Below are 19,180 nucleotides of genomic sequence, written 5' to 3'. Positions count from 1 at the left end.
GGGCTCACAATTCTGTATGAGTGGCTTATTGGAAGGGTACCTTCCTTTCCAATCTAGGAACTCCACAACAGCATTAACAGTGAAGAATTTGTAATGTGAAACTGTGGTTTCAGAAAGCGTTTTAATCTCAGGGCTGAAATTCAGTGTTTCCTGATGGGAAACTTCAGCAGCACACAGGGAGAGATTCAAGGAGAGCTAGCTGAAAAATGTCTTAGAATTAATTTAATAAAACAAAGATCACTGATTTCAAACCTATACAAGACCCTTTCATCTTCATGTAGTTTAATTACTTGAACTCAGGCTTCTATTATCTTTCTGACTACATTGCTGATGTAGGCTTCTGGCAGTAATTGGACTATGCCATGTTTTCATCTGAAGGACACACCCAGTTTGCAGGATGATCAACAGTGCTGTGAACAGGCTGTTTTTGGCTTACCCTATGTAGTTGTTCCCCGAAAAATGCACTTGCCTTCCAGGGTCGTGGGGAGTTAAACAGTATCAGTGGAAGATTCAATAAGGAAGCAACATATCTTGAGTCTGTGGAAAGACAAAGTATCTAAGTTCCATTTGCATAGTGTAGAGTAAGAAAGCACTTATTCAAAATGCAATAAACAGGTCATGTCTTTGACAGATTTGCTGACAGCTGGCTGCTAAAGTCAAAGTTGGAAAGTCACCTTTGCCTTATGACAACAGTGTGATGTGGATATAATTCTCTGTTGCTTTGCACCTTGTACAGGTACTCATAGCAGTGCAGAAGACTGCAAAAGAGGTGTAAAAATTTGGTAAAGTAATATTCTCTTATGTTCTTCATACTGGTGTTAGAGTTCAGAATGGGAAAGAATCAGGCCTGGATAAGTGTTGGATGTCTAGGAACAGTCTGACAGGAGAGAGCAGTTTGTGCTGACAGGGATCATAATTTTGTTTTAGAGAGTCAAAATGAAAGAGTTGGTTTCTTACGTGCCCCAAAACTCAGTGCAAGATGCTGATCCACCTTTTTGGATCCATTTTTCTCTATAAATAGCTGTTGTTCTCTCTAAGGGCTCCACTATGGAGAGATTGTCTTTATGGAAGTGCTAAAAGCGTTGCAGAGAGGTACTGCAAAGTCATTCTCCATTGTGTGGTTTTAATTGAACACCATTCACTGCATCCTCAGTCAGGAAACAGGAGAAAAAGAAAGGTGACAGTCTTTGTATTTTATATCTTATCTGTACCATCTTTTCCTCTTCCACTCAATGAGCAAATCATCGGTCTTTATGATTGACAAAATTTGCCTTAATTCCATAAATGCTTAGTTGCTTTTCCTGGGAAGTGTTTATCCGGGTAAATGTTTTTCTTGGAGTGGAGAATTTAAAGGTAAACAAATTAAATACAAATGAAAAAAGCTTCTTGAAAAAGATTCATTTACGTATTACTAGCAACAGGTAAGACCCTGTATATTTAAAAAATTCTATCTGTATGGTCTTTTCCCTAACCAGATGGAGATGGTAACATTCAGTCAACCTTCACTAAGCAATTGCCATGAACATTTACTATCCGAGCACAAGAGCTTCTCTGTACTCCTCAGAGATTTGGCATGCAGTTTCAAAACAACCTCTCAATGGTGTACAAATGTTTGTAAATTCCTCAGGTGATGGGTTTTTTTCAGCTGAACTTGATTGTGACCTGTAAACTTCATACATAGATGTTGTTTCCTTTTCATGTTTACTTGCTACCGTCATAAAAGTTCTAAAATTAGTGTCTTGATTCTGAATGCATTTTGTATGTACATTTTTCAGTGAAATCTGATCTGGAAAGTGTGAATTCAGAACATAACTGCATAATAGCACTTCATATATGCCTGCTCTATACTTGGAAATGCAAAATCTACCCATTGATATCAAAGTCAGCAGAGGTGAAATTGTGTCAGCAGTAGCGAGGTAAGTATGAACGTGTTTCCTGGTGTAGACGGGATCTTGGTTAGCACTGCTAAGCTTTGCAACAGAAGGATGGCACGCATAATTACTTATGAGACTGACAGTCTGTATTGACTCATTTACAGTTTTTAAGTGTATATAAAGTGCTTTTGTGCAGCTGAGCCAGAATCTAAAACCCTTGTGAAAACATGGGAATGCTGTGTTGTTGTGATTAAAGGAAACTGATGCATGACCTAATGGTAGCTTTTAGCTAATAAGAAGAAACAATGAACCACTTCTTTCACTAAGCTAAAAAACAACAAAAGGAGAACTTCATGGCTAGAGGCTATAGTTGTTGATGTGTGGTTTAGGTATTGTCTAAACAATCAGGAAGTAAGTGTGTGTATTGCTGAATATTTTGAAAGGGTCAGGGAAATTAAAACATGGCTTTCTATAGTAATATTAATTAAACATAATATTTACTGAAGAAAAATAGATCACCCTGTATTTAGAACATCTGTCATTTTTATATCAAATTTGAAGAAGAGATTTTCTCCTAATTCTGAAAGGCACTCGTATGAATCATTATTGTTCCAGTCTGACTAAATGCACCACAAGTTGCTCATTTGAACATGATAGGCTGATAGAGATGGTGCTGGTTGGTTTTTTCCCCCCCTTTGAATTAGTATTATTAGAATCAGGTAGCATACTTAGCAAATATTTATCTCTATACGGATATGTAATATATATCAAAAATTACAAAAATAAGCAGAATTATTAAATGTCCATCAAGGCAGTGAGGCTGTTATTTGGGTATTTTTGGACCTTTTTCATGTGTTTCTGACAATTCTGTTACTTCCCCCCCCCCCCCCCCCCCCCCGCCAAAAAAAGTCTCCATGAATTCCTTTTTATCTGAGATTGCTTTTCAGAATGTATTTTTCTGTGTGCATGTGATGGTGGTCTTGATTTTCCAAGTCTGATAGGCATTCAGGAATGTGGTTTGCTATGTAACAGTAGTGTAGGCTCAACTGTTAGGAATGCTCACTGGTGTTATCTGCCAAATTGCATGAACAACTGCAAATGCACATGAGAGAGAGGCTTTATCAAACAATGGAACCTAGCACTTAGACCTTCATTCCAATCAGATGAGGTCTGTTAGATTTACGATTTGTGTGATAATTTCGCATGATCTGGTAGGAGCACTTTTCCATGTGTTTCTGACTCTTGATAATTAATAAGTTTGTGAAGGAGAGGTATAATGTGTACACATTCAAAACAGAGATCTTTTTTATTTCGGATTTGTGGTGGTTTGACCCTGGCTGGATGCCAAGTGCCCACAAAGCTCCTCTATTACTCCCCTTCTCAACTGGACAGGGGAGAGAAAATATAACAAAAAAGCTCGTGGGTCGAGATAGGGAGAGACAGGGAGATCTCTCACCAGTTACAGTCATGGGCAAAACAGACTCAACTTGGGGAAAATCAGTTTAATTTGTTACCAATCAAAACTGAGTAGGAGAGAGGAGTGAGAACATGTGTAGGGTAATGAGAAATAAAACCAAATCTTAAAATGCCTTCCTCCCACCCCTCCCTTCTTCCCAGGCTCAACTTCACTTCTGATTTTCTCTACTTCCTCCCCCCGAGCAGTGCAGGGGGATGGGGAATGGGGGTTGGGGTCAGTTCATCACATGTTGTCTCTGCTGCTCCTTCCTCCTCAGGGGAGGACTCCTCACACTCTTCCCCTGCTCCAGCGTGGGGTCCCTCCCACGGGAGACAGTCCTCCATGAACTTCTCCAACGTGGGTCCTTCCCACAGGCTACAGTTCTTCACAAACTGCTCCAGCGTGGGTCCCTTCCATGGCGTGCAGTCCTTCAGGAGCAGACTACTCCAGCATGGGTCCCTCGTGGGGTCACAAGCCCTGCCAGCAAACCTGCTCCAGCGTGGGCTCCTCTCTGTCCACCGGTCCACAGGTCCTGCCAGGAGCCTGCTCCAGTGCAGACTTCCCACGGGGTCACAGCCTCCTTCGGGCACATCCACCTGCTCCAGCGTGGGGTCCTCCCCGGGTGCAGGGGGATCTTTGCTCCCCCGTGGGCCTCCATGGGTGCAGGGGCACAGCTGCCTCCCCAGGGGCTGCACCAGGGGCTGCAGGGGAATCCCTGCTCCGGTGCCTGGAGCACCTCCTCCCCTCCTTCTTCACTGACCTTGGTGTCTGCAGAGTCCTTCCTCTCACATATTCTCACTCCTCACTCCAGCTGCAGTTTGTGTCTCTGGTGGTTTGTTTTTTTTTTATCCCAGAGGTGCTACCACTGTTGCTGACTGGCTCAGCCTTGGCCAGCGGTGGGTCCGTCTTGGAGCCGGCTGGCATTGGCTCTATTGAACTTAGGGGAAGCTTCTGGCAGCTTCTCACAGAAGCCACCCCTGTAGCCACCCACTACTGAAACCTTGCCATGCAAACCCAAGACAAGATTACTGACTTCCAGAGGAAGAATTCTTCAGGGGCATGGAGAGTTCCTCAAGGGGTATTCTTGAGCATGTTTTGAAACAGTATCCTTAAGTAATTACTCTAAATTTTTATTTAGAAAAAATTGAGGTGTAGTGAAGACTTAAAAGCTAACGATTTACTAATAGTTACAATTAGTATATACTAATATATATAATAGTATACTAAATATATATATACACTATACTAAATAATTAACTATCTTTGGAAACAGGATATCTTTAATCAATGTGTTCTGTATAGTAACCTTGCTGACAAGCTGCAAATTGACCTTTCTTAATTTTTTGGTCTTTTTTTTCTTCTCAAGTCCTTGGATTGACCTTCACTTAAAACTTGGAAAAGAAATAAATTTTTCATCTAAAAGAACTGTACATGGACACTACATTTTACATGCATCCTTCTTAAAATGGATTTGATCCACTTTGTCTGTGTAAAGACTTAGAAGCTGTATTTCAAATATGTTTTGTGAGGAAAGCCGAATTACTTAAATAGTAGTTGTGTCAGTTTTTCAAGTGTAGAAGTTTACTTCTTTGATAGTTTAAGTTAAAGGAAAGTGAAAGTTCAAATACAACTCTTTCTAAAAAGGTGGTTTTTGTGCTGTGTAACTCTTGCCAGCCGATAGAATAACCTTGACAGGGTGTAGGTGTTAACCTTTGCTTCTTTTTCATACATATTTATTCTGCTATCCTAGGACCATCCAATGGGAATTAATTACTTCAGCAATGATTGAAGAAATCTTATTTTTAACCTTAGCCATTTTCTCTGAAGTTTAATTCATAACATAAAAGCAGCTTCTGGCTAATAACTAAAAATGATATATTTTTAATGAAAAAGAAGTGTCTTGAATCCTCAGTGTGCAGGAGACATGCCTCTCTCTCTCCAATAATCACAGCAGATGATCTTTGCCATATAATGTTTAATAGTTCCTTATTTTGTAATCACTGGGCAAATTCAAGATTAATAATAAAAATTATCTTGACTGAACTAAGGGGCTTTTAGAGATGTAAGGGTGACTGGTTTACAGTTCATTTCCGTCACATTAAGAGCTATGAAATCAGTTTGGGAAGAACTCTGGCTAATAAGACTTAAAGTCCTTATTTTTCCAGTTTGAACACAAGCAGAAATTTATCAAATTATATGATTGTGTGTCGGGTCTCATAGTGATATTTCCAAATGACCCTCAGTTCTCTGCCTTTGTATTTTTCTGAATAATTTTTAGCAACATCATAGTTATAGTTCACAAATAGTATGGTCACATGCCAATGAAGCAAAAAACTCAATTTCTTGACTTCCTCAGTCAGAATAATGCTGCACAATAACTAATTGTGAAGCTCATAACCTGCAGATAATTGACAGAATTGGCATTCCAAAGCCTGGTTCTGTTCCTTGTTCTGGCATGGATTTATTGTATGACCTTAGGTATCTGTCTCTGCTTCTGTTTCCCTTTCTTATTCTAGTGTGCCTTATCTAATTTGAGAATCCCTTTGCAGCAAAAGTGTCTGCTTCTGGTTGCATTTTTACAGATAATAGGTGGCATATACAAAGTGTGTCTGTACCAGATATGCTATAAAACATGTTCTACTAAAACACAAACATAACTAGATAACTCTTTTCTTGCCTACTTTTTCCTAGAGGAAATGATTTTACATAGTTGTCTGCAACTTAATTTAAAATTCGGTATAATCATAGATCAGACAGCATGCTAAGTCTGAATCAAAACCTTGACAGCTTTGAATTTTAAATTTGGATCTCAATCTGCCCTTGTAGCTTAATGAATTGAAGTAGTTCCTTAAATTTGAACAATACTCAGCCTTTTGGGATTTTTGAATTTTTTGCTTTGGACTTCCCTTTTTGATATCTAGTGATAGCAAATATGGAAGTATTAGAATTTTGCCTAATGAAGTAATATCTCAAAATGACCTAAAACCTCATAGGTCTTTTTTTTTTTTTAATAATTCCAGATTTTATTTGTGAACTATTTTGCTTCTAGGAACTCCCAGTTCCTATGGTGTCATGAGATTTAGTTTGTGCATAGTACTGTTTCAGCTAGGCACCTTTAAAATAGCCAGGGGATTCATTATAGAACTATGTGACTCTACAGTTTCTAGGTGAAGTGTACATCAAAAGCTTAAAAAATACTGTGACATGTGTATAGATTCACTTCTTTTTTTAATAGGGGAATTTTTTAATGTATTAGTGAGGCTGTGAAATAATTAAGTATTTGTGTAATGTTGTTATTTGCAGTTGAGCAGGAAAATTGCTAATTGTCTTGCAGGAATTATTGATGGCTTTGGTGCATGCAGCATCTTTTATTTCCTAGCATTAGCTCTTGCATTTTTAGCTGGAAAGGGCATAAAATTATTGAATAACATCTTTCAAAAAAAGAATTTTTCTTTCTCTGAGGTGGCTGAGAGAAATTCATATAATTGCAGATGATGTGATGTATTTTTCACAAGGAATAAAAATCTAGTATTTCATAAAACATAAAGGATGTCTGCTTTTACTGGTGCAAACTCACATGGAACTCCTGTTAATACCTTACTGATGAATAGTGAAAAGAAACAGATGAACTGGTCATATATGAATTGAGTCAACAGAAAAATTGGTAAAAAGGAGAATTAATTCACATAGGTTTAAACAGCACTAATGCTTGATTCTTGTTGTCATTTCTTATTATCAATCCTTGTATTATGGTTAAATCTGAGGCAGCTTTACCAGCTGATAACAAAGAAAACTTTACTAATGATAATTGTCTGTGCATATATGTCATCCTAGCTTTAGTTTTTAAGTGAAACCTACTAGCTTTTCCTTAGCAAAGATGATACTGGGTATAAGTGGTAGTTGTAGAAGGTTCTGAACTGAGACAGAGGTTCAGATTTTACTTTTCTAATTCATCTGCCTGTTCAGTTGTGTGGTATCCCCAGATTTTTTTTTCCATTAAGAGCTACCTGTGAGCCCCTAGGTTGAGCTGCATATTTGTGTTTCACTGCAACAGTCTGTAAACAGACTTTAAACAAACTGTGTAAACAGTATTCTCCAGTGCCTCATGCTTTTGCTCTTGTAATCAGGATCCCAGAAGTTGTATTTATGACATTAACCTCGTATCACACAAAAAGTGTTAATAGGAATTTGACATAAGGTGTTTGTTAGTTGCACAGTATAGCTGTAGCTGATTGTGATCTCTTTAGATCTTCAAAAGTTGTTTTTTGGGTGTTTTTGTGGATTTTTTTTTTAAGGCAAATATTGGATATATAGGTAAAGAAGCATTATGAAATATTCTCCAGTGATGACTTTTAAATTGTGAATTAATGATTTGTTTGCCTCTGAATATTGATACCCTCACTACAGTGAAAATGGATTTACTTTTCATATTGATATCTCCCTCTAAAAATGTCAAGGAGTTGGATTATTTGGATTATTCATGGGCTTTTTTTTTTTTTTTCTTGCTTGCTTACCAGAGCCCAGGTTTGCTTGAAAAGTCAGTTGAAGTCTTCCTACTTGGTCTAGTAAAATCATTGAAGCATACCAAACAGTAAACACCTACAATTCTAGGCGGAGATAGTGACATACCCCATATTGTGCGTCAAGAAAAAAACAAGGTGCAGTGGTTAGAGAGTAAATTTGGAAGCTAAGGCTGCCTGCATTTCAATTCTGATTCTGTCACTGGCCCTGTATAGTTTAAACAAATAACCTAATTCTACTCCCTCAGCTTCTCTGTGTGTGAATAATTATGGTGGGACATTGCTTCCCTTGGAAGAATATGATTGTGGATAGGTTAGCAGCACAGCACAAATGCTGAGAGGTACTCACTGTTCTTGAAACTCTGACTTGTGACCTTTGGCTCACTGATGGCCTAATCAGAACTCTGTTCTTTTAATACCACCAAGAAATATGAGATAAAAATGAGGCTGCATGTTAGAGCAATGTACACATCTGTAGTGGAGACTATAAGTCAATTAATCTCCACATGGGACTGCATATTATCCTGTTGTTTGGACACATCTGCTCTTATACAAACACGCTTGCACATCATGTTTGGCACATCTTAGGCAGAAGTGTAAAGTACATTGAATTCAACAGGAAAAATTCCAGTTGTTTTCAGTGGGATATGAATCAAGCCTCGGGCGGGGGGGAGGTAAATTCCGAAATCTGGTGGCTTTCAAAGGAGAAAATTAATTCACTGAAGTTGAATTACCTTCTATGTACCAAGTCTGTTTGGTATCAATGTAATCTCATGCAACATAAAAAAATTTCTAACAATATTTAATTTAAAAATAAGAATAGCTCTCATTTTCATTATTATAATGCTCTTTCTTTGGCAAAACAAAGTAGAACTTACTTTTATTAAAGAAGTTGACACCAGAATGTGACATAAAAGAATATTTTAAACAGTCTGATAAGCTAGGGGGCAAAGGTGACTTTGACTCTTCAAGTTTTATGGATTCTGATTCTTCTTTTTGAATCTTTTAGCATCCAGTCATGCCCTTATCTCAAGAACAGTTTCACAGAGCTCATTCCTCTATTGTACATGTTACAAATCTCATTGAGAATGCTTTCTTCCTGTAAATCACATTTGTGAATGAAATTGTGCTGGTGACAAACACCGTATTCATAGTTAATTTCATCAAGTTCGGGGTTTTTTTTCCTTTTGTTTTAATGGTCATGATTTTGCAGAATGTAAATCTGCTTTTACTAGACTGTTTTGAAAAATAGGTGTTTATAGGCAGGCTTTGGTACAAGGTCAATATTGCTACTATTGACATATGCCTTTTTTGATGGTACTTTAAATAATGCAGGATTATGTGCAGGGTTAGTTTCAGCTGTAATAACAGAAAAAGGACTAATATCCTTACTAGAGATGTGATTATGAACAACTTCCCTAGACTTCTTTTAGATGTTGTAGTATTGAGATTAGCTTTCTGAGTGTGAGTTTATGGATCCATTTATATGTTCCTTTGTAATACAAATTCTGGTTCAGGTAGTTGTTGTTGACAGTGCTTATGGAACTGGTTACCTGATCATGATTGCTCCATGGGTATTACTGAAATACCATGGATATTATCATAAACTGTTGAAGTTTTTAACACTGGAGAAAAATTGCCCTCTCCCAACTTGCCTTTCTCTAACCTACATGGGTGGGCTAAATACAAAGAGTTAATTTTGGGTTTGAGATAAAGAATTGAGATAAGCTCCTGGACTGCCATACTACGCTGGTTACTGCTCAGATCTTTGGGCTGTTACAAAGCACTGCTGTGCAGTGAATTGTTGTCAGCCTCAATAGCTATTGCATTTTCTGTACATTAATATTGAGGGAGTGATAACATAAATTAAGAACCCTGCCTCAAGCAGGCCCAGAAGCAAGGGCACAACCGTTTGGATTCTCAGCTTGAAGAGTCACATAAACGCAGAACTTTATGTAAGTAGTGCCCCAACGCTCCTGCGGTCTTGAACAGATCTCCTCACTCACACTGTACATGTTTAGCTCTGACTGGACACAGTCCAGCTTGTATTGATGGTTTTGTGTGTGTTCCCTGCCACCTGCCCCCCCCTCCCCCCAATGTAGCTTATTTTCTGATATTATGGCATTGTCTGACTATAATTTCACATAGTAAAAGATGCTGTGCCATGCTGTGTTTCTTACCACTGACTTCAATAGCCTTTTAAAGTTTCTATTCGAATAGTGCTCTGACAACAAACCTTTAATGAGCATGGGCTGTGGGCAGGAAGAAAGGGAAAAGTCTCTTGTACTACTTCCCTATCATATATTAACCAAAGGAATACCGAAAGTATATTTGGTACTTGATATAAATTTAATAGATTTTGTTCTTATCATGGAATCTCAAAATGTATCTAGAACTTTATTCCTGCTGCTAGACCCCCTTCACAATGTGGTCTGAAGAATTTTTTGTTTCTTTCTTTCTCATGGTTAGTCACAGTCACCTTGAAATATAGGTATCTGCTAACTGTCCTTTGTCAGTCAGTTGTCTAAATAACTTACAGTGTAAAAGTCTCAAAGGACTTTCTAGCTGACAGGTCTGATTTAGAATTGTGCAGTCTTTGTTATGCAGAAAGGCCATTTTTTTTTAAATTCTGCCCTTCCTTCTCTGTTTTATTGCAATGTATCTTGTTTTAGTTTGGGGGTATCTTTTTTTCCAGTGACATTTTATTTGATACTGTAATCCAGGTGCAAACTGCCACTGTAAATAAAGATGTTCTTCCAAGCTTTCCTCCTCTGTTTGGCAAGTTACATTTTCTAATGTGCTCACTTTGCTCTCTGCATAAAGACATGTTATTCTCCAAGTATTCTAGTTAATTGCAGTTGCTAATAGAAACAATGTATGAAGCACTGGATTCTTAACCAGTACTGTGTTTCAATAACCTGATTCTAGCCATTGCATTCAGCCAAACAGGACTCTTTTAGCTGGCTGCTAGCCTCAATAGCTGACTTGGGAGCATTCAACAATGATTTAACCCCTTCTCACAGATTATTTAGCCAGCCAATCTAAACAATAGCATTTGCCAAAATTACAAGCTGTTTATAAGCACTTTGTAAATAGAAAAGAGATTCAATTCATGCAATAAATTTTGTATATAAGCTTTGCTTATTGTCTCTATGACTGAAGGATATGTATTCAGAGTTATACTCTTCGTTGTTTCCATCTAATAAAAATGCAGTAAGCAAATGTTAAATGTAAACAGTATTCCTGTTCTATTTTTTTTCTGCTGTGGAATTTCTCTCGGACCAGAAATGAAATTCTCTGCAGTAGAGAGAAGATGTGCTGCAATTATATGGGCTGTTGAACATTATTGAGCATATTTGATAGGCATTAAGTTCACTGCTGCTACTGACTCCAGCTCACTTCACTGGCTCCTGCAATGTTTCGTCTCTCATGTCAAGCTGAGTAGGGGAGAATGAGGGACTTGACCTAATTTCATAGTGGTCGTTGTGCTGAGGAAGCTCAGTCTGGCACATGAGTTTCTCACAAATTCTGTAGGAAAAGAGGATAGCATTTTAAGGGCATATTGATTTAACATTGTCACGTAGGTGCAAATTAGCATGTTGATATTTGATGCATCATTAGATGCAAATTGCTATTGTTTCTCAAGTTCCTCACGAGAATATTCCACGTAGTTAATGCTGTTGTGTCGTGGATATATATTATTCAGGGAAATAATCCCTGCAGACTCTTTAGCTTGAACTTGTTTGTGACAGCCTCCAGGTTGGGAATATGTTTATCTTTTTGTAACAGAGGGTAGTGAAATGCAGAACTCGTATTCAGACTCCACTTAGTACAAAAGGAGTGGGGAGACCCTCTCAGGGATCGAATTCTGTCTTATACCTCCACAGAAATCACAATCAACAGAAGTAACTCTTGGACTAGACTAGAACATGACAAAAATACAGAGATAGATCTACTTTTCTGTGTCTGTTATATCAAAGTCACACCTAGTGTCATCTTGTTCTTCTATGAGTTAAGGAATGCAATCTGAGGCCAAACTGCCTGTCAGCCCTCTTCCATGTCCATACCTCTCTTTTAGTGCTCTCCATCTTTTCCTCTGAGTGTCTCTCCATATCATTGGAAAAATACAGTGAAGGTGACTATGTAACAAATACTTCACTGGGATTATGTTTCCCTTCCTTATCACTGTAAAATATCCCCATTCTCATGCCGTTTTACCCTTCACCTGTAATGCAGTCTTCTCTACCTGCTACCCCTGCTGAGAATCCTCTCTTTCTTAGCAACCACCTCCTTGTCTTCCAGGGTCTTTTCTTCTACCCCAAGAACAATGACCGCAGCTATTCATTCAAAGCACCCATACTGTGTCACTTCAACTGTAAAAGCAAGGCAATGGTTTGCATTTCTGTTTCTTTTTTAATATATCTTTCAAATGTTAAAATTTAGGTCACTAAGAATTTTAAAACATAACGGTGCAGCTATTCTGCGTATCCAGTTTACTTGTATGTAGTGCTTTTTATGTACGACTGCTGTGTAATGTATATAAGCTCTGTGTGGTTTTTATGAACAAAACCCTGCCATGTGTTGTAAACTAAAATCAAGCTAGCAGGCATTGAGTATGTACAGTGCCTTCTCTACTCAAAGAAATCTAGGAGACTGTTATGTAGAGGAGGGGAGCATATTCACTACACTGTAGTTTTCCATTAGCATTCTACTGTTCAGTGCATATTTTGGCAATTCCTTTTCATTTTTTGATTCTGCTAGTCAGTAATTGACATTTGTTTTCTTAGTGTCATGACCTCAGGCCTGGAGGCTTAACTCACATTGTAGTCAACTGCCATCACTCGGCAACAAAAAACTTCCTGCTTAAATGGGTACACATTATTGAACAAAATGTGTGGGCCCTCTTAGACTTCAAAGGAATGAAAGTTAGAGCTGCCTCAGTAACAGTCAGAGGAACTGCAGTGAACCAAGAGCCGTAATTGTCAGCAAGCTCTTGTATATCTAGGGCAAGTGAAGGTAGAGATCTCCGCTTTTTCCCTGAGCGTGCTCTGTTACAACTCCAGTAAAATCAGTTGTGCTTACCAAAGTAAGTATGTTTTATCCATTATGTACGTAGTCAAACAACGGTCTATGTCCAGTTTACAGACCAGAGCTGTGAACAGCTCAGTAAGCTGGTTCTATGTTCCCGTGGGGCTCTCTGGGTTGTTCTCTTTGCCTGGAACTCCTAATACTGTTCTGAAAAACTAGAGAGAGAGATGTTAACCTATGTGAGACTCCAAGTCAATACAGATTGGATCCTGGGACTGTACTGTGGTCTGCTACTGTACTGTAAGTATTGTAGTAGAAATAAATAACAGAGAAATATTAAAGAGCAGACTTCTCTTTCTTCCTTGGATTAACTTTTCTGATTTTCTTGTATTTGTTTAGTTGATAATTAATCTATGACATTTTAATGGCTTTCACTAGAAAGTATACTGTATGCCCACTTGTTATTTCATATTCTGCAGTGATTAATTTAGCTAAATTCACAGGGAAGGCTTTCAGCTTTAATTGCTGCAATCTTTGAAATCTGAACATGAATTCTCATAGCAAAATGGTCACAGGCTATGAGTCATCATAGAATGCTTTGGGTTGGAAGGGACCTTTAGAGGTCATCTAGCCCAACCCCACTGCAGTCAGCAGGGACAGCTTTAACCAGATCAGGTTGCTCAGAGCCCCATCCAACCTGATCTGGAATGTTTCCAGGGGTGGGGCCTCCACTGCCTCTCTGGGCAACCCTTTCCAGTGCTTCACCACCCTCATTGTAAAGAATTTCTTCCTTATGTCTAGTCTAAATCTATTCTTCTTTAGTTTAAAACCATTGCTCCTTGTCCTGTCACAACAGGCCTTGCTAAAAAGATTGTCCCCATCCTTCCTATAGGCCCCCTTTAAGTACTGGAAGGTCGCAATAAGGTCTCCCCACAGCCTTCTCTTCTCCAGGCTGAACAACCTCAACTCTCTCAGCCTGGCCTCGTAGGAGAGGTGCTCCAGCCCTCGGACCATTTCTGTGGCCCTCCTCTGGACCTGCTCCAACAGGTCCATGTCCTTCTAGTGCTGAGGGCTCCAGAGCTGGATGCAGTACTCCAGGTGAGGTCTCACCAGAGCAGAGCAGAGGGGCAGAATCCCCCCCCTCGACCTGCTGGCCACGCTTCTTTTGATGCAGCCCAGGGTATGGTTGGCTTTCTGGGCTGCAAGCGCACATTGTTGGCTCATGTCCAGCTTTTCCTCCACCAGTACCCCCAAGTACTCAATCTCTTCATTTAGGAATAGTTTGCTTAGGTAAGCTGATTTTCAGCTGTAGAATCTGTTTGGAAGGGCTTTTTGTTCATTTTCTTCTCAAATGGGTTTGTCTTCAAATTAGGTTTTGTAGATTCATCATTTATGAATTGATTTATACTCTATAGTGTGTGTATGTGTTCACTTGGAGTAGCACACAAAAGAGAAACAGGTATTCTCCACATATGTGCTTTAATTTTTCTTTATTTCTCCAGGTATGTGCCTTAGTCTTTCTTTATTTCAACAAATACTTATAGTGACATCTTTTTGTAATATCCCAGTTCTGCTCGTTAGTCACAGTTCAATGTATGCCTCCCATCTCTTTATTATAATTTCTAAAATAATTTAACTTTGTTTCCTGAAAATTAATTTCTATGAATTTTTGGTAGTACAAGTCAATCACGTAAATGTGATGCCAAAAGACAAACACAAATGATACAAAAATACCATCAAAATAAGCATGTGTAAACAACTGAATACTTTCGAACACTTGCCCAGCTGTACTTTACAAATAACACTGAATCCATTTATGTTAATTTTATGTCTCCTAGATGAATTTATTTTAATACAATAATATAATGTGTTCCACATATTTGTTCAGCTCCTTAGTTTTCAAGAGATTTGTAAGAAATTGGATATTTAATTCAGACTAATGTGGTAATGGTAAATTATTCTTGTTTTTGGTGTTTGCCTACAAGATTTCTACAGCCACTAGCATGAGATTATCAGTGAAAACTAGTAAAATAGATGAGAGAAAAACAATGAAAATTATTGTTTTATCATTTCTGTTCTCTAACCTTCTCAAGTAATTCTGTTGATAATCTGTTGGAGTTAAAGACACTTTCCTATTTGACACTGGTTGGCATGTTTTCCACACTAATTCACAGGATAGTGTTTCATATGGAGCTGTCCTGGATGTACAGTGTATTTGTGGTCCAGAGACTCCTGTTGATGTTGACTCCAAAAGTTCAAGTCAGATTTCTCTTGCTCAGGGAAAACACTACTTTTCTTGGTCTAAATATGCTGTATTTATCATCTACCAAAATCTGTGGTTTCAAATATTTGTATTTTATTCTCTTGTTGTGCACATTTGATATGTAACTTTTTTTTTTTTCCCTCAGTTTGGGTAAGAGAGAAAAACTTAGACATAAGTCTTTCTTTTAAATACATGAATGCAATAACTTTCCAGCTGATTACACCTTGTAAATCAGCATGCATTTAATCACAGAGGGCAAAGGGCATGCAGAAAGGATGAAAGGTTTCTACAAGCAAATTCTGTGCAGTCTCTTTCTTACAGTAAAATAGTAAGTGTTAGAAATCAGATGTACCATTTACAGCTGCCTTTGGACAGCTGTGAATTAATGGAGAGCTTAAAACCAAAATAATAATTATATTTTTGATTAACATTAACTGCAATGATTAAATCCATAAACTCAGCCATGTTCTGATTTTGTTACATCTTGTTTTCATAATGAAAGATCTTTATACAGAGACCCTGTACAGATTTTGTAATTACCACTATTAAAAGTCAATGATGCTAATTTTGTTAGAGGCCCACTCCAAGTTAGCTGTAGAGGCATGGAAGCTGCTGTTTATATGTACTGTTTGCCATATGTCACAGCTATGATTGAGCTATTTGTTAGACTTGTCTTAGTCTACCGTCCTAATCACATCTATCTTAAGGTGCGAAACCTGAAGGTACATCTAGTTTTGCTTTTCTCCACGTAACAGCCTGTTTTTGTCTGTCCAGCTTTGAGAGTGAGGTGGACTAGATGCTCTCCAAACATCCCTTCCAACCAAAGTTATTCTGTGATTTGGCACCTTCTCTTGTGTAAACCTGTACTAGTGATGCAAATAGTCTTGACAAGATAACATGTGTTTATCAAAACACATCCAGCACTCAGAGGAGGAGTTTAATTTTCTTCTGACGCATCATTCTGATTGTATTTCTTATATTTCTTAACTTCCAATGAGTTTCAAAGTTCCATTCAACCTGTGACCTGGAAAACCATATCCTTAATGGTTACAGTAACTCAAGCTTGAATGAAATGACTGAAAAGCAGCCATTGATCTAAGCTCCCATTGACTTCACTGAGCACAGATTCCTGTCTGTTGGTGTGTCCTCTTCTGGAAACAACAACGATAGTAAAATAAAGCGATTCACCTTCTCCTTTAAACGTGAGATTTATAGTTGCCAACAATTCCTATTAACAACTAATGTGAATAAGTTGCGTAAATCACTTCTTTAATTTGTAGGGGAAACAAATTTAATCACTTATAAAGCTTCTTGGAATTAACTCTCCTTTTAAGTGTGGAATAATTGTATGAAGTAAGCTTGTGTAAATGATCTCTTTTTAAATCAAAATGCCTCTGAAGAAGCTGCACAAAGAAAATAGTTATGAATATGCTAAAATGTGTATGGGGAATATAGCTAGAGTGATAACTAAGCCAAATGTTGCCATTTGCAAAGGCATTTCTCAAATTCTTCATAAAGGATCTCTTGATTCTGCCAGGGTACAGAAAAACTTCTTACAATTATTTACAATCCAGTAAAATACGTCTTAGGGGGATTTTCAGTGATGGAACATATGTGGCATAAGAGATTGAAATCTTACTGAAGTCTAGATTTACTTGCGTAGAAAAGATTATAGATAACAACCAATAGCGAGGAAATAATTTGAAAAATATTTTTATAGTTTGTTGCTGGGACTTGTTGGGTCTCTTGCTGATGGCCCAAAACCTGTGTGTGTATTATTTTATGCAAATTTAACTTCCCCAAAGAGATAAAGTGTATAAAGAACCATGCAGATCTAGTTCCATCTGATAGATGTTTCTATTGGCATTTTAGCAGGTTCCTGGGTTCAGAGTCCTGTATGAAAAAGCTAAAGGTCAGTTCAGGTGCTCTGTTCTTAATGCAGGCATCATTTAAATATGGCATTAGACAAAATTATTTTAGATAAGTTCTTGTAGATTTCAGAATGTCTCCTAGTAGTAGCTTCAGCTTATGTACTTAATTCACACATTACTAACTTCCTCTTTTTTGTCAGATATTAGCTATGAAGCACATCAAGGAAAATTTAATTCAATTTCCTATATTTGGCTATTACATTTCCATCCTAGAAAACAACATAAAAAGGACAAAAAAAAATTCTCTCTCTTAACTCTTATTGAACAGAGTTATATAAAAGTTATATACAGTTCCAAGTATACTGGTTAATTTGAAGTGCTGTCATATCACAGGCTTCTCTAAATGTGTTTATTCTTTCCAGGTCCATATCAGATGGTTTCCATGTAGTAAAACTGTTCCTTGGAGCATGGAAAATTTGTACTCAAATTAATTTTGCTCTTCTCTCCTATCTTTTTTCTCCTTTATTTCCCTAGGTGTATGTATTTATATTCGCTATCTTAACAAACCAATACAAATGGAATTCTGCCTAGAATTTTGATTATTTCAGTTGTCACTGAGAAGTGAAACTGCAGAAATAGCTGTCAGTTCGCTAAGGTTAGCTCAGTTAAATTAAGAAAATTTTTGCATAAATTGAAATTCAATTTTTTTTAATGGAATATTTACTTCCCTAAAAGAGAATATAATAGCTTTTAAAACAGTACTGAAACTTTTCCCGTACCAGTAATGTTTACTGTGTGAAATATTTGAGTTCAACCTGCTTGCACTGTAGTGCACCATTGCATATACTTGCATTTTGATTCATAACAATGTTTAAAGCAGCCCTGTGTTGCAGAGTTAACATATTTTCCTCTCATCTTCCACATGACAAATTTTGATGCAGAAAGTAAACATTTCTCTGTTAAAAATAGTGAAACATTAATGCATACTGTTTAAAGCTGTAGATTATAAGGGTTTGCTTTACCAGATTGCCTGATTACTTCTAGTGTGTGCAACTGAGGGAGACCACTAAGAGCAGTAATTGACTTCCTTGATAAGTTCAGCTATTATTCCTTTATAGGTGAATCTCAGGGATAAATAGTTAAGTGGGTGGTGAATACATTATGCACCAAAATACGTGCCATTTCACAGTAGGATAAACAGCTACAGAAAAATACGATAAAAGTGCTCCAGGTAAATAAACAGAAGCTGTCACCCCAGCCTTTCTGTTTTAATTCACAGAGCCACAAATTATTTATTGTGGAATTCTCTTTGCATTTTATCCACAATAATTTTCTATGTTGCAGGAACTTAATCTCTTGATTATTCCCCTTTTTTATTTGAGACTGAGTCTGCTGATGTTTTCTTACATTAAATTGTTAACTGTTAATAGATTCTGTGTTTTAAGTGTCATCCACTGTAGACACTTTGGGCTATACCTGGCAGAAATATAGTTAGGAAGCAGTATGACTCTATACAAACAGAAATATCTCAGGAGGCAGTATTATACAGACTCAGATAAAATCCTCTTTAATTTTGTTAAAGTTACTGGAGCTACACCTGGATTTCACTTTTAAGTATACCACAACACACAAAATACATCTGAAATATTAAAGGTTTGGATTAGTTTCAAGATTGATTTTGGGTCTCTAAATCCTTGGGAGAGTTTTGCAAGTATTTGCGATTACACGCACCTTATATTTAGGAGGTATTATTAAAGTTACATTCTCAGAATTGTTTAAGGGGTCACTTAACATCTAAATTAATGAACTACTTTTTGAAAAGTGAAATTATCAGCATAACTTTTTCACATGGGGAAATGGCTTTTGAAGTGATGAGTTAAAAACTGTACTCATCAAAATCTCCCTCTGCCATAATGTATTCTGCAATGCATAATTATCAGCAGGATATACACTAATGAGGTAACTTGGGTCCCATCCCCCCGGCTATGATCTTAGTGAAGTATTAACTCTCTAAATGCTGTGCAGATCTTCTCTAAATATCTAAGTATACTTATGGCAAATCTGCTTTTTACTAGTCAAGCAAGAAGGTTGAGGGTGTTGAAAGAGATCCTTAAAATATTGTCTAAATATCTCACAAAAGGATATCCTGGAAAGAATCTGGTTTACCT

Source organism: Pelecanus crispus, chromosome 7 (assembly GCF_030463565.1).
Source record: "Pelecanus crispus isolate bPelCri1 chromosome 7, bPelCri1.pri, whole genome shotgun sequence".
Taxonomy (NCBI): domain Eukaryota; kingdom Metazoa; phylum Chordata; class Aves; order Pelecaniformes; family Pelecanidae; genus Pelecanus; species Pelecanus crispus.
This window is presented reverse-complemented; position numbering follows the sequence as displayed.